Below are 13368 nucleotides of genomic sequence, written 5' to 3' on the forward strand. Positions count from 1 at the left end.
TTATATGCATCCCATGTTTGGAAAAAGAAAAAAAAATTCACATATTTATATTCTCTTGCTTGAGACTAATTTTTTTCTCAGCCTGCTAGTAAGAAAGGAGGGTCTCTGAAATCGGGTGTCAGCAGAAAAGGAGATGGAGCTGGACAGTTAAAAACATCAAAGCCAGTTGAACCTGAAGGCATTGAGGTAAGTTATAGATATGACCATTTTAGTTATTCGGTGATTGTATTTTGTCATGCTAATTTTTTTGACAACCTATCGGTAATGTTATACTCTCTTTGTTTACCAAATAATTTCAGCCAGTAGATATGAGTCTTGAAGAGATTGAAAGCAGATTAGGTTCTCTTATACAAGCCGATACCATTTCTCAATTGAAGAGCGCCATATGGAAAGAACGGCTGGAAGGTTAATCATTCTTCTCTATCAATATTGAGACTTTTTATTTTATTTTATTTTTAAATAATTTTTTTTTGTTGAACTTGTATCATGAACTTTGAAGGTCATTAAAAATTAAATGCAAGTGTTCGTTTTCCAGTGTGTGGAATCTTCAAAAGTATCCCAACCTCATTGGTTTATCTGGAAAGTGAAAGAGATTTATTATTAAATCATAAAGGCCCAGTACCATTCATTCTGTGAATTATCTTTATGGCTCCATGTTTTCTTTTCTTACAAAGCAGTGGGTATTGTTGGGGTGCCCTCTGATTACAACTTCCAGTGTTTGATTTGTTTTTGTATAATTTATATAGAATTTCTGGAGTTTTTGTTACAACAAATGCAGCGAACCCAAGAAATAATCACGAAACACGACAGAAAATAAACATGCCACACACAAAGAACACAAAAATTTAGCGTGGTTCGGCAAAGCCTTCGTCCACGGTGAAGATCAACAAAAGAATTCACTATGCAAAAAATCTGGAGATTACAAGTTTCAGCCCCCAAACCCTAGCTCTTTCTCTCACTCTCGTTTTTGCTATTTTCAGTGTCTCTCTATATTCCACTCCAAAGCCTAAATGCCCTTATATATCAGGCTACAAAAGAGTAGTAACTAGGGTCCACGACCCGCAAACAAAAATGGGTCAAAAAAATTGGGCCACAACATCACAGTTTTTTATATTCGTTTTGCCAACTCAACCATTATTTCTTGGGGTAGATTGTTGTGAAAAGAAATTGTTGTCTAATCTAATTGCTCACTCTCCAATTACACATCGTTAGAATTGTAATAGTGTTGTCAATTGAGAGTGTTTGTCTTAGAAGGAAAATTTAGCAGCAGGAATTCTTCCTATAAATCAATGCTCACATTACGGATAGTATTTTCTGATCATTTATTTTCTCGACCTGTTATTTTATACTTGTGGTTATATTCCCTTTTGTTGTTGTTTTGATGTTTGACTTACTTATCATATATATATCGCTAATAAACTTCATCTAGCAATCATAAGCTTGTTAAAAATTATAGATGGAGTGTCCTAAATTTATATCTCTGTTTGATAGTTTGCATTTCTATTATTGATTTTTTTAATGTTATGCATTAAACACATGTACTTGTTCTTGAATCTATAGCAAATTATCCTTTTTTGTTGTTGCAGCAATTGTCTCATTTAAAGAACAGGTGGTTGGGATACGGGATCTGGACCAGTCAGTGGAGATTCTAATTCGTTTACTTTGTGTTGTTCCTGGATGGAGTGAGAAAAATGTTCAGGTATTTAAAATTTCTCCTCATCTGATCAGAAGGGTTATTATTGTTGCTAGCTTTACGGGTAATAAGTTTGTATTTCTTGAAAAATGCAGGTCCAGCAACAAGTTATTGATATTATTAACCACATAGCATCTACGGCATCCAAGTTTCCGAAAAAATGTGTAGTACTTTGCCTTCTCGGTGAGTACACTGGTTAGATTTTCAATAATGTCTCAGTTTTTGGTTAAACATATTTGAATCAAAGAACTGGTTTCTGGGGCCAGTTCTTCTTTGCTAGTTGGTTCAATATTTGTGCTCAGTGGCACTTCTTTTGTCAGTGACAGTCTCTATTCATCGCCTGTTATTAATGTCTGGAGTATATCTGCTTTATAACAGGTATAATCGAAAGGATGGCAGATATCAAGAGCCGTACTCATGCCATCAATTGCCTTACTACTTTTTGTGAAGCTGCAAGCCCAGGATTTATTTTTGACCAAGTAAGTGTAGTTGCACTCTTGTTCATCTTTTTTTCGTGTATAGGTCTACATCTAACAGGTGCTCAAATGGTGTCTCCTTCTTAGGCAGGGACATAGAGAGCTCTTCTTATTTCCATTTTGGTAAATCTGTCTTTCTACTATTTGTGTCACTTATACTTCTTGAGTTGTGTTTTAGTTATACAAAATCATGAAAGAGCACAAGAATCCGAAGGTTCTTAGCGAGGGTATTTTGTGGATGGTTTCAGCTGTTGAAGACTTTGGTATATCACATATGAAACTGAAGGTGTTTCCAGTTCTTATATTACTTTTTCAGTTTTTTTTAGAACGAGTGATGTTCTAGTTCTTGTCCCTTATATCACAGTTAAGAAGGAAATTTGCTATTATTTTTGCAGGATTTAATTGATTTTTGCAAAGATACGGGTTTGCAATCCAGCGTTGCTGCCACTAGAAATGCCACTATTAAGCTTGTTGGTGCTTCACATAAGTTTGTTGGTCCAGGTAATTATTGTGTCAACTTTTTGGATGCTTTTGAGCTAATTTATTGGTTGTAAGATATACTCCTTTTGCAGACATCAAAGGGTTTCTAGCAGATGTCAAACCTGCTCTTCTTGGTGCCCTTGATGCGGAATACGAAAAAAATCCATTTGAGGTAGGATTGCCTTTATATTCACCATTCCATTTCTGATTGTTAATTTGGCTGTTTATTGTGTGGTGGTGTATTTTGTAGGGTGCATCTGCAATTCCGAAGAAAACTGTTAAGACATCAGAATCCACATCTTCTTCATTTAGTGGTGGGCTAGATAGCCTGCCACGCGAAGATATTAGTGGGAAGATCACACCTGCCCTTCTAAAGGGCTTGAAAAGTCCTGATTGGAAGGTCTGGTCATTAGCATATATGAGATTCACTTGTAATACAGTCTTGTGTGGGAACAGGCATAATGCTTTGTAACTCACCTTCTTGAACTTCTTGTTTCCTTGTATATCAGATTCGATTGGAATCTATTGAAGCTGTTAATAAAATCTTGGAAGAGGCCAATAAGCGCATTCGGCCAACCGGAACTGGTATGAAATTTTTTTGCTTGATTAAACTAGTGACCATACACAGCATCATCCTCATTGTACTTTGTCTTTTGTTTGTAATGTTGCCAATCTGTTGTTTTTCTGTTGATTGGCAGCGGATTTATTCGCAGCTCTTAAAGGGCTCCTATACGATAGCAATAAAAATTTAGTTATGGCAAGTTTGACTACTGTTGGTGCTGTCGCATCTGCAATGGGACCAGCGGTTGATAAGTCAAGCAAGGTTTGTTGGCTTTTAACCTGCATTTGTTTCTTTTTCTTTGTTTTCTTTAGATATCCGAGATTAATACTTAAAGTGGTTTCTTGAAGAGCATTCTGTCAGATGTTTTGAAATGCATGGGAGACAATAAAAAGCATATGAAAGAATCCGTTTTGACTACTTTAGATACTTGGCTTGCTGCTGTACATCTTGACAAAATGGTTTCCATCTGTTCCTTTTTTCTATTTCCTTGTACTTTTTGTGCATTATATTCATGTTTGTCTGATATTATGACAATTCTATGTCCATTTTAGGTTACTTATGTTGCTGCTGCTTTAACGGATGCTAAGCTTGGCGCAGAAGGGCGTAAGGATCTTTTTGATTGGGTATCCAGGCAACTTACTGGATTAAGTGATTTTTCTGATGCTTCACATATTCTAAAACCTGCTGCCTCTGCTATGACGGTATAAACTAGAATATTCTAGCAAAATCAATTGAAAGCAATATCTTCATTCATTTTTGGTTTTATGAAAATTTTATGGTTTGTTGGTCCCCATATAGGATAAATCAACAGAAGTGCGCAAAGCTGCAGAAGTATGCATTCGTGAAATTTTAAGAGTTTGCGGACAAGAAATAGTGCGTTGGCTTCAAAATTCTTCTGTGTTCCCTTTGGTTTCTTGAGATTGACAGAACTCCTGAGATTCTTTATTCTATTATCATTTTTATAGGTGACCAAAAATTTGAAAGATATACATGGACCAGCCTTAGCTATTATTCTTGAACAGCTGAAGCCATATGGGGCTTTTCAAGGTGATTCTTCTTAAAATTTGTTGAGATGTTATATTGGTTTTATTGACAATGTTACTTAGCTAATCTAACTAGTTTGCTATCAGAAACGTTTGAATCAGCAAAATCAATACCAAAATCCAAAAGCAGCTCAAGGGTTGGGAAATCTAGTATCAATGGTCATCATCGTGCACCAAGGCATGGACGCCAAGCTGTGTCTTCGGTATGCTTTTACCTGATTGAATTGTTTGCTGCTAATGGTCTAACAACGATTCTGATTCTTTAATGGTTTGAACAGAGAGTTACTTCAAACAAAGCTTTAAGGCCTGAATCAATTACATCTGTTCAAGATATGACTATCCAGTCTCAGCCTTTGTTAAATGTTAAGGATTCAAACAAGGTATCTATTAACATCAAGTCCCAATTTTGTTTCATTTAGTGCAGCTGTCACTTAGATCTTCCCATGTGCAGGATGATAGAGAAAGGATGGTTGTCCGTAGGTTTAAATTTGAAGAGCCACGGTTAGAGCAAATTCAAGATCTTGAGGTTTATTATTCATTTATGGCTGATGAATGTTTTCTTGCTTTTCTATCATTTCCTTTTGAATTTAATAGAACGAATGTCTATGCTACAGAATGATCTTATGAAGTATTTCAGAGAAGATTTGTACAGGAGGCTTCTTAGCAGAGACTTCAAGAAGCAAGTTGCTGGTATCGAAATGTTGCAGAAGGTGCTTTCATTGTCACATTTGTGGTTACTTGGACTTGCTCAGAATATTTGGTTGGTTATATAATTTTAGTTTCTGTTGGCTTTCCAGGCACTTCCATCCATTGGAAGAGAAATAATTGAAGTTCTAGATGTTCTTCTAAGATGGTTTGGTTTGCGATTCTGCGAATCTAACACATCATGCCTATTGAAGGTGTAGTGTTTTCTTATTAATATATTTCAGTTTTGTTTATTTCAGGTTGCTGTTAGGAAAATTTGTTGGTTGTGATTATTATTTTTTCTTAAAGAACAGGTGTTGGAATTCCTTCCTGAACTTTTTGATACATTGAGGAATGAGGGATACACCATTACTGAATCGGAGGCTGCCATTTTTTTTCCCTGCTTGATTGAGAAGGTTCTTCTTATAGCCCTGAACTGCTTTAATTAGTCCCATCACCTGTGCAGTTTCTAATGCTGCATTGTTGTTGGTCATGTTTGACCCAAACGTGCTAACCAACTTGAACTATGGTAGCTGGCAGTTTTTGGCCTAACCTTCTTAGAAGATGTCAAACTGATATGTTCTTTCTTTAGAAGGCGAAGTACTTTCATTAAGAATGCATCTGGTTCAATTTTCTTTTGTTAGATAATCCACCTTTTGTTTTAAAAAAAAGATTGTAGTAATTCTGGTTGTATACTACTTGGATTGGCTCTCTCATATTGAGAAATTATGCTAGTGGCATTCATTTTATATATTTATTATGTATCAGTAGGTTTGGTGTGTTGGTTTTTGGAAGTTTCCCTACTTGATCTAGACTTGTCTGGCTCTTGTTGGGAGGTAACATGTCATAAAAGTTTGTCCAAATCTTGCTACTTCTGCTTGTTAGATGCTAATATTGAAGTACTTTCATGCCACTTGCTGTTATGTGACTTTCTTCTTTCTACTGACCTGAGAATTCAGCAAACATCCTTCTTGATTGTGACATCATATTACTACTGCAGTGTGGACACAACATTGAGAAAGTACGAGAAAAAATGCGGGAGCTGATTAAACAAATTATTAATGCATATTCAGCCTCAAAATCTTTCCCCTATATTTTGGAGGGTTTGCGTTCTAGGAACAACCGAACCCGGATAGAGTGTGTCGATCTTGTTGGATTTTTAATTGATAGCCATGGTGCTGAGGTAACATGGAGAACTGTGTCTCATTTTGGTCATCTTTTAAAGGATGCATAATCCATTCATCATTTGTCTACAGATTGGTGGACGGTTAAAATCCTTGCAGATAGTTGCAAGCTTAACAGCAGAACAAGATGGTGAAATACGCAAAGCTGCCTTAAATACTCTAGCTACTGGTTATAAGATTGTTGGTGAGTTATGATCCTACAATCTGTGTACTGATTTGGCTAATGGTCTGCTGAGAATCTTGAGATACATAAAAGTCTTGCCTTTAAGCTCCTCTCTGGTTTATTTATTTGATTTTGTTTTTTATTTTTATTTTTGGGTGGTGTGTTGTCTGAGATGCATGCTCTGTTTTCAAATTTTCTTTTACTTTCTTAAAAGAACAAAGGAACACTTAATTTGTTATAGTTCCATTTTTATTTTAAATTTTTCTTCTTCTTGGACTTAAGTTTTGGAAGAATGGTATTCTTTGTTCATCAACCAGTTTCATCATCTGAATTTTTTTGTTTTTTTCTTTTAGGTGATGACATATGGAAATATGTTGGAAAGTTGACAGATGCTCAGAGAAGCATGTTAGGTGACAGGTTTAAGCGTAAGGTTTGTATATATACTATACACCCTACTTGTTCTTCTTTTTTTTTTCCCATTTACCAATGAGTACTTTGTCAGGCCCGAGAGATGGACAAAAGGAAGGAAGGAAAACCTGGTGAGGCTAGGGCTGCTTTAAGGCGTTCTATTAGGGAAAATGGGTGTGTATCTGGTTTCTCTACTGCACCCCTTGTTTGTTCATACCATCAAAATTTTATGCATCTCTCTCTCTCTCTCTCTGTGTCCCTGCATGATTATCATCAAAATTTTATGCATCTCTCTCCCTCTCCGTGTCCCTGCGTGATTCATCTTTGCTGCTTTTAGTTGATTTCAATTTTAGTCTCATATGAGGAAAAATTCATCATACAAGTTGTAATTCGGTTAGAGCTATTTGTTTGAATCTTATCCTAATTTACCTTGTTTGATTAGGAACTTTTTCCATTTCTAGTTGAGTTTCTTTCTGTTTCGTGTCTTCTGCTCTTGCTTAAGTTGTCATCTGCTACAACAGTTGAATATTTCTCAATTTAAGAATAAGTTTTATTTTCCTGGATGATGTAATTCACAATGATGTCGCTTTTGCGATCTACGTGTTTAAATATTGTGAATCAACCAAATTTGTTGTTTGGTTTTATTGTTTATAATATTTGACATTTTTCTTTGATTTGTGACTTGTAGCTCTGATTTAGCAGAGCAAAGTGGTGAAGTTTTATGTTCTGTGTCTGGTCCAATGTTTACCAGGTACTGCTGGATTTCTTTTTCCTTTTTCCATTCATTTATTTTTTTAGTCTGGTCGGTCCTGATTGTTTTCTCAAATATGTTTCACCTTCATATGTGTGATATTGTGGCCCGAATTTGGCGTTGGGTCGCGTTATGACCCGCTTATGACCCAACGACCCGTTGGATGAGCTTTGTTTTTGACCTTTTTTTGCTCATGGGTCGTGAATCCTAATTAGTCTCTTGTAGTCCGATGTATAAGGGCGCTAAGGATTTTTAGTGGTGGACAAAAGAGACTCTGATATTCGTACAGAAATAAAGTGAGGGGCTGAAAACTTGTAATCTCCGATTTTACACACAGTGAAAACTTTCGCCGGATCCCAACCGTCGACGTAGGCTGTTGCCGAATCACGTATAAATGTTTGTGTTCTTTGTGTGGCGTGTTTAATTTCTGTCGTGATTCTTGGTTCAACTTGGGTTCGTTGCGTTTGTCATAACAATATGCTATATCTTAGTTATCCTATTTTGGATGCTAAATATTTTCATGTTCTAGGGAGTGTTATGGTCAAGCTGAGCCTCACATGGAGAGAAATGCAATGCCTCAACCACTTGCTAGTGCAAATGGCCCAACTGACTGGAATGAAGCTCTGGATATGATTTCATATGGTTCCCCTGAGCAGGTTGTACTTTACTTTGTGTCATTATATATTTATTTATACTTTTTAGATATGTTAGATTCACATGTGTTTTGCTAGATTGTATCTTCATTTTCTAAGCCATGTATGGTATCTGTGGTTTAGGATTTCATCTAGAATTCTAGTTTTACTTTACTGGATGCCATGTTATCAGGCAAATTTTTGTTATAAACTGGATATAGCATGGGAATACAGACAGAAATCTGACACTTAAATTGAGAACATCACCACTTCGTTTTTTTCTGAGAAAATCTTAATGTTATATGGGTTTATGTCAGCATATTTGACTTTTTAAACTAGATTGTTATTGTATGAGTTCATAGACTTGCTAAATGTTTTGGCAAGAAAAAGGTAACACCAAAGGCACACATTCATACCTGTGATACATACCTATAATTTCCTTCTTTGTTTACTTTTTCCCCCAAATTAAGTTGTATGTCTAAATGACCCTCAATATTTCTAATTTATAATGAAATTAGAATTATTTGGAAGAACTAAAAAGGTTATACTTTTTGTGTTGTGCTAAATGTCCACTGGGTTAACACAGCTGGACTAACTTATTTATGCACTATGCTGTCAGAGTATAAATTCTATTTCAGAATATAATTGAAAATATGTTTATGTTACTGAGTTGTCATATTCTTGATCTTCATCAAATTTGTTTAATTGGTATATATATATTTACCACATGATTAATTCAATTCCTAGAGGAATACATTCTCTTAAATGCTCCATAAGTATTGAGAAATCATTCTGGACAACTTTGTTGAGTTAGAAATTTCTTCAACGTTATGACTCTTTCCTGCAAGCGTTTGGCCCACTTAGTGCCAATGTTGATCTGGTTTAAGATTTTTGTAGCGTTACTACACACACAAAAAAAAAAAAATATAAGAAAATGAAACTATAATTTGACCTTGGAAGTACTTTCTCATGGTGCAGTCTGTTGAAGGAATGAAGCTTGTGTGCCTTGAGTATGAACAGGCAACAAGTGATCCCGAAGGCAGCACAATGGATGATATTGTGAAAGATGCTGATAGACTTGTTTCTTGCTTAGCAAATAAGGTAAATTGTTGTTCCAGTTCAAGTGTTTGTATTTATTCCCTTTTCAAAGCCCCCTTGGTTAGCTTTTCTATGCCATATATCAAAAAATCAATTTTGTTAACTTGTTTCTTGAAGGTAGCCAAGACTTTTGACTCGAGTCTGACAGGAGCCTCTTCAAGGTCTTGCAAATATGTTCTGAAAACACTCATTGAGGTAAAACCTTTCAGCTTTGACTTTTTGTGTCTCCTTGATATTCTGTTTGATTGCCCTTTTTATGAGAAATGTTGTTTTGATTGATTAATAGTGAAGAAATAGGTAATAAACTCACGAGTCCGGACCATGCAGAAACTAGTTGGTTGGAATATTCATAATTTTCCTTTCCTTTCTTCTTATTTTCTTCTTTTCTTTCCTCTGCTTTGTTGGGTACCAAACTGTGCATTTAGACATTCCAAATTGAACGGCTTGCTCATGCTGTCAAAGAGAGTACCCTTGACAGTCTCATCACAGAGCTTCTTCTTTGGCTTTTAGATGAAAGGGTTCCCCAGATGGATGATGGCAGCCAGCTTCTAAATGCATTGAATGCTTTAATGCTCAAGATTCTTGTTAAGTATTTATAAAAAGCTTTCATTTGGTTAGTTATTATATTGGTGGTTTGCATTGTGATATTGACTACGTGTGTAAATTCAGGATAATGCAAAACATACATCGTCATTTGTTGTCCTTATTAATCTCTTGCGGCCATTGGACCCTTCAAGGTGGCCGTCGCCAGCATCGAATGAGTCATTTGCGACTAGAAATCAGAAGTTCTCTGATCTGGTTGTCAAATGTCTAACCAAACTTACAAAGGTAATATTTCTTTCTTGGTGCTTATTTTGCCTCTTTGTTCTTTGACTACTAGATTTCTAGGTTATCCGTATTGAATACCACCCATTCAGGAATTTTTTTTAACCATTTACTCCCAGAACTGAACTTGGTAAACTGCATTAAGTGTTAAAATTGCCATACATGTTTAGCATATTTGACAATCCGGCAGGTAATGATATTAACGAAATTTGCTTACACTTATAGTATTTAAGATTCAGTCCTCTGTTGATGTCATTTTGTGTATGTTAATTGACTAAGCTGGCATATGCTCTGGCAAATTCCAAAAATTAATTTTCTGTCCTCCTAAAACTTTTCTTAGAATTCTATTTCCTGCCATCATCATTTCCACCATAGTATTGTTTTGGTAGAGTGAGGGTTAGACGCGAAACCAGGTTTCTTTGAAAGATGTGCCACCTTCAATCTGATTGTCAGCTCTCACATACGGTGTTTGCACTCTTGTAGTTATTGCCTTTATAATCTTTTAGACATTTCCGTTTGGTGCAGGTTCTTCAAAGTAATGTTGACTTTGACCACATCCTTCAAAGCATCCATGTATATCTGCAAGAACTGGGAATGGAAGAAATCAGGAGAAGGTATCAATTGACTTATTTATATAAATTTTTTTATTTGATTTTTGTTCACTTTTGTAACATCGCTTTTGCACTTGGCTGCTTAACTTGATATGAACTTATCAATTTTTTAATGTTATGCATTTTAAAAGAGCTGGAGCTGATGATAAACCATTACGTATGGTTAAAACTGTTCTACACGAGCTTGTTAAGCTTCGTGGGACTGCAATCAAGGGTCATCTTTCTATGGTTCCAATAGACATGGAACCTCAGCCTATTATTCTTGCCTACATTGATCTTTATCTTCAGGTTCTTATGTTTTGTAAATTACACAATTACTTAGGCTTCGTTTGTTTGAGCGTAAAATATTTTTCGGAAAATATTTTCTGTGTTTTCTGGTGTTTGGTTGTCATAAAATATTTACGAAAAAAAAAATATCAAAACTTAACAAAATTAACTTATTCATCAATTTTACACGCCCCACCCTATGGACTCGATCTCAACCTCAACCTAGACCTTTGCCAAACACCAAAAAATAAAAATAAAAATAAATATTTTACCTGAAAAAACATATATATTTTCCAAAGAAAATATTTTATGTCAAAACAAACGGAGAATTTCGCTTCTTTTCATATGACTTTTCTCTAACTTTTATATTATCTTAATTTTTTGCTCTATTTTATTTATCTGGTAACCTTACCAGACTTCGGCTGCTGCAAGAATGCTGACACCTTCAGGCCCTGCTGGCCAAACACATTGGGATGATTCTGCCGCTAACAATCCATCACCTGCCACTCATTCTGCAGATGCCCAGTTGAAGGTTAATGCATGTTCCAAACATTTTTTTTATATATTATTTTCTAACGTTTGTTTTGCCTATCCATGTTGATTTCAAAATAGTGTTTATAGTTCCTTTTTTGCATGTTTTCTTTTGGTACATGATATAATCTGCTTAATAGTGTGTGCATCCTTCAGCAAGAACTTGTTGCAATTTTCAAGAAGATTGGTGACAAGCAAACATGCTCTATTGGTCTTTATGAACTTTATCGTATGACCCAATTATATCCCAAGGTAAAACTTTGTGTATGAAGTAACTACGGAGTATATGTTAAGGGTTTGCTTGCATTTATTATAATCTTTCAGAGGGGGCTGGGGCTCTCATACTAGTGCAAGTGATTTCTCTTTTCTGGATCTTCTTGTTAGTGTAGTTGTGCAGATTTTGATTCATGCTTTATATTTTAGGTTGATATATTTGCTCAGCTTCAAAATGCTAGCGAGGCATTTCTAACATACATAAGAGATGGTTTAGCACAGGTTTGGTTGACATCTTTTGCAATTAAATGTTCCAAGGTTAACAGTGCAATGTAAATACAAGAACTGTTTTTTGCTTGTGCTGCAGATGGAGAAGAATGCAGCAGCAGGAAGGACACCTTTAAGTTTACCATTGTCAACTCCTCCCCTAGCTGCCCTAAACCTTTCTTCCACAAAATCCCATCTGGAGGTAATTTGTTGTGCCACACTTATTTAACTGTTCCAATCCGTGTAATGAAAAATCTAACATTAGAAATTTAATTTACTGAATGCAGTATCTAGCGGAACATTAGATGCTAAAAGAGAAAGGATGAAGAGCATCCAGCTAGCGGCAGCTGCTGGGAACCCAGATTCTGAAACAGGCCACTAATGCACATGAATGGCAATTTAAGTCATGGTGTCCAGGGTCAGTTTCCACATGCATCAGACCGTGCTAGTGCAGGCAATTCTGTGCAGAGTGGGGTTCTTCCTATGGATGAGAAGACATTGTTCTTCCTATGGCCTTCAAGCAAAGACGGAGAGGCTTAAAAGCGTTTCAATTGAACCTCTCTGAGAAGAGAATTCGGGGACACTGATTCATTGAAGCCAACCTTGTAAATGAAGAGGGAGCACCTGAGTGTAGTTATAGGATGGTTGTAAGTATAGATTAGATACTAAGCATTTGGTGCATTGAAACTTAGCCTTGGAAGCTTTTATCCTTCCTTGATTTTGTGGCAGAGAGGTGTGGTTGTCCATGTAGCACTGGTTTATGATGCGTTCCTCATTCGTGTGTTTACCCATTCGTAACGTATATTTTAGTCGAAGCTTTGTTCTCTTTGGCCAATATGCCTGTCATTTCCTCTAATTTAATGCCAAGCGTTTTGAAAGCAGAGAGTAAAAAAGAGAGGGGTTTGGAGACGGAAACTTTTAATCTTTTATTTTCGCATAATGAAATTTATCTTTGATCGAATTTTCATTGTGGAAATAGATTTTATGTAAATTTTTGTGTTCCTTATATGGTGTGTATTTATTTTGTATCAGTTCTTTATTTGTGCTCTTGATGTGTTACAATAACATATAATCACAAGCTTATGTAAGAAAGGGCCACTTTATACATAGAGACTTAGAGCATGTGGTGTGGGTCTAAAACTAAATACTTTTTAAAAGTAGATTGCCACGTAAGTTTAAAGGTGATGATGTGGTATTCTATTTTTTTGTTATCCAATATGTTTCATGGTGTAGAACTCAATTATCTCATTATCTATTTATTATTTTATTAATTAATTTAAAAGTTAAATAAAATTTTTAATTTTAATATGTATATATATTTTCAATGACTATATTCCCAACAGTTATATTTCAATTTCTATATAAACCACTCATGGTTGGAATTAAGAATGTGGTAGATATGAGAAATAAGAGTATTGGGGTTGAGATGAATTTTCGGATTGAAATTTTTTTTAAGAATCCAAATTATAATTAGACTGCG

General features: G+C 35.5%; 1 pseudogene; it reads left to right on the plus strand.

Moving 5' to 3' along the window:
* LOC132311930 (protein MOR1-like) overlaps positions 1–12894 on the plus strand; it is a 47560-nt pseudogene extending 34666 nt beyond the window's left edge.
* The last annotated feature ends 474 nt before the right edge of the window (positions 12895–13368 follow it).

Source organism: Cornus florida, unplaced genomic scaffold (assembly GCF_030987335.1).
Source record: "Cornus florida cultivar Cherokee Brave unplaced genomic scaffold, ASM3098733v1 CherokeeBrave_3.0.0_Hap2_Chr01, whole genome shotgun sequence".
NCBI classification, from domain to species: domain Eukaryota; kingdom Viridiplantae; phylum Streptophyta; class Magnoliopsida; order Cornales; family Cornaceae; genus Cornus; species Cornus florida.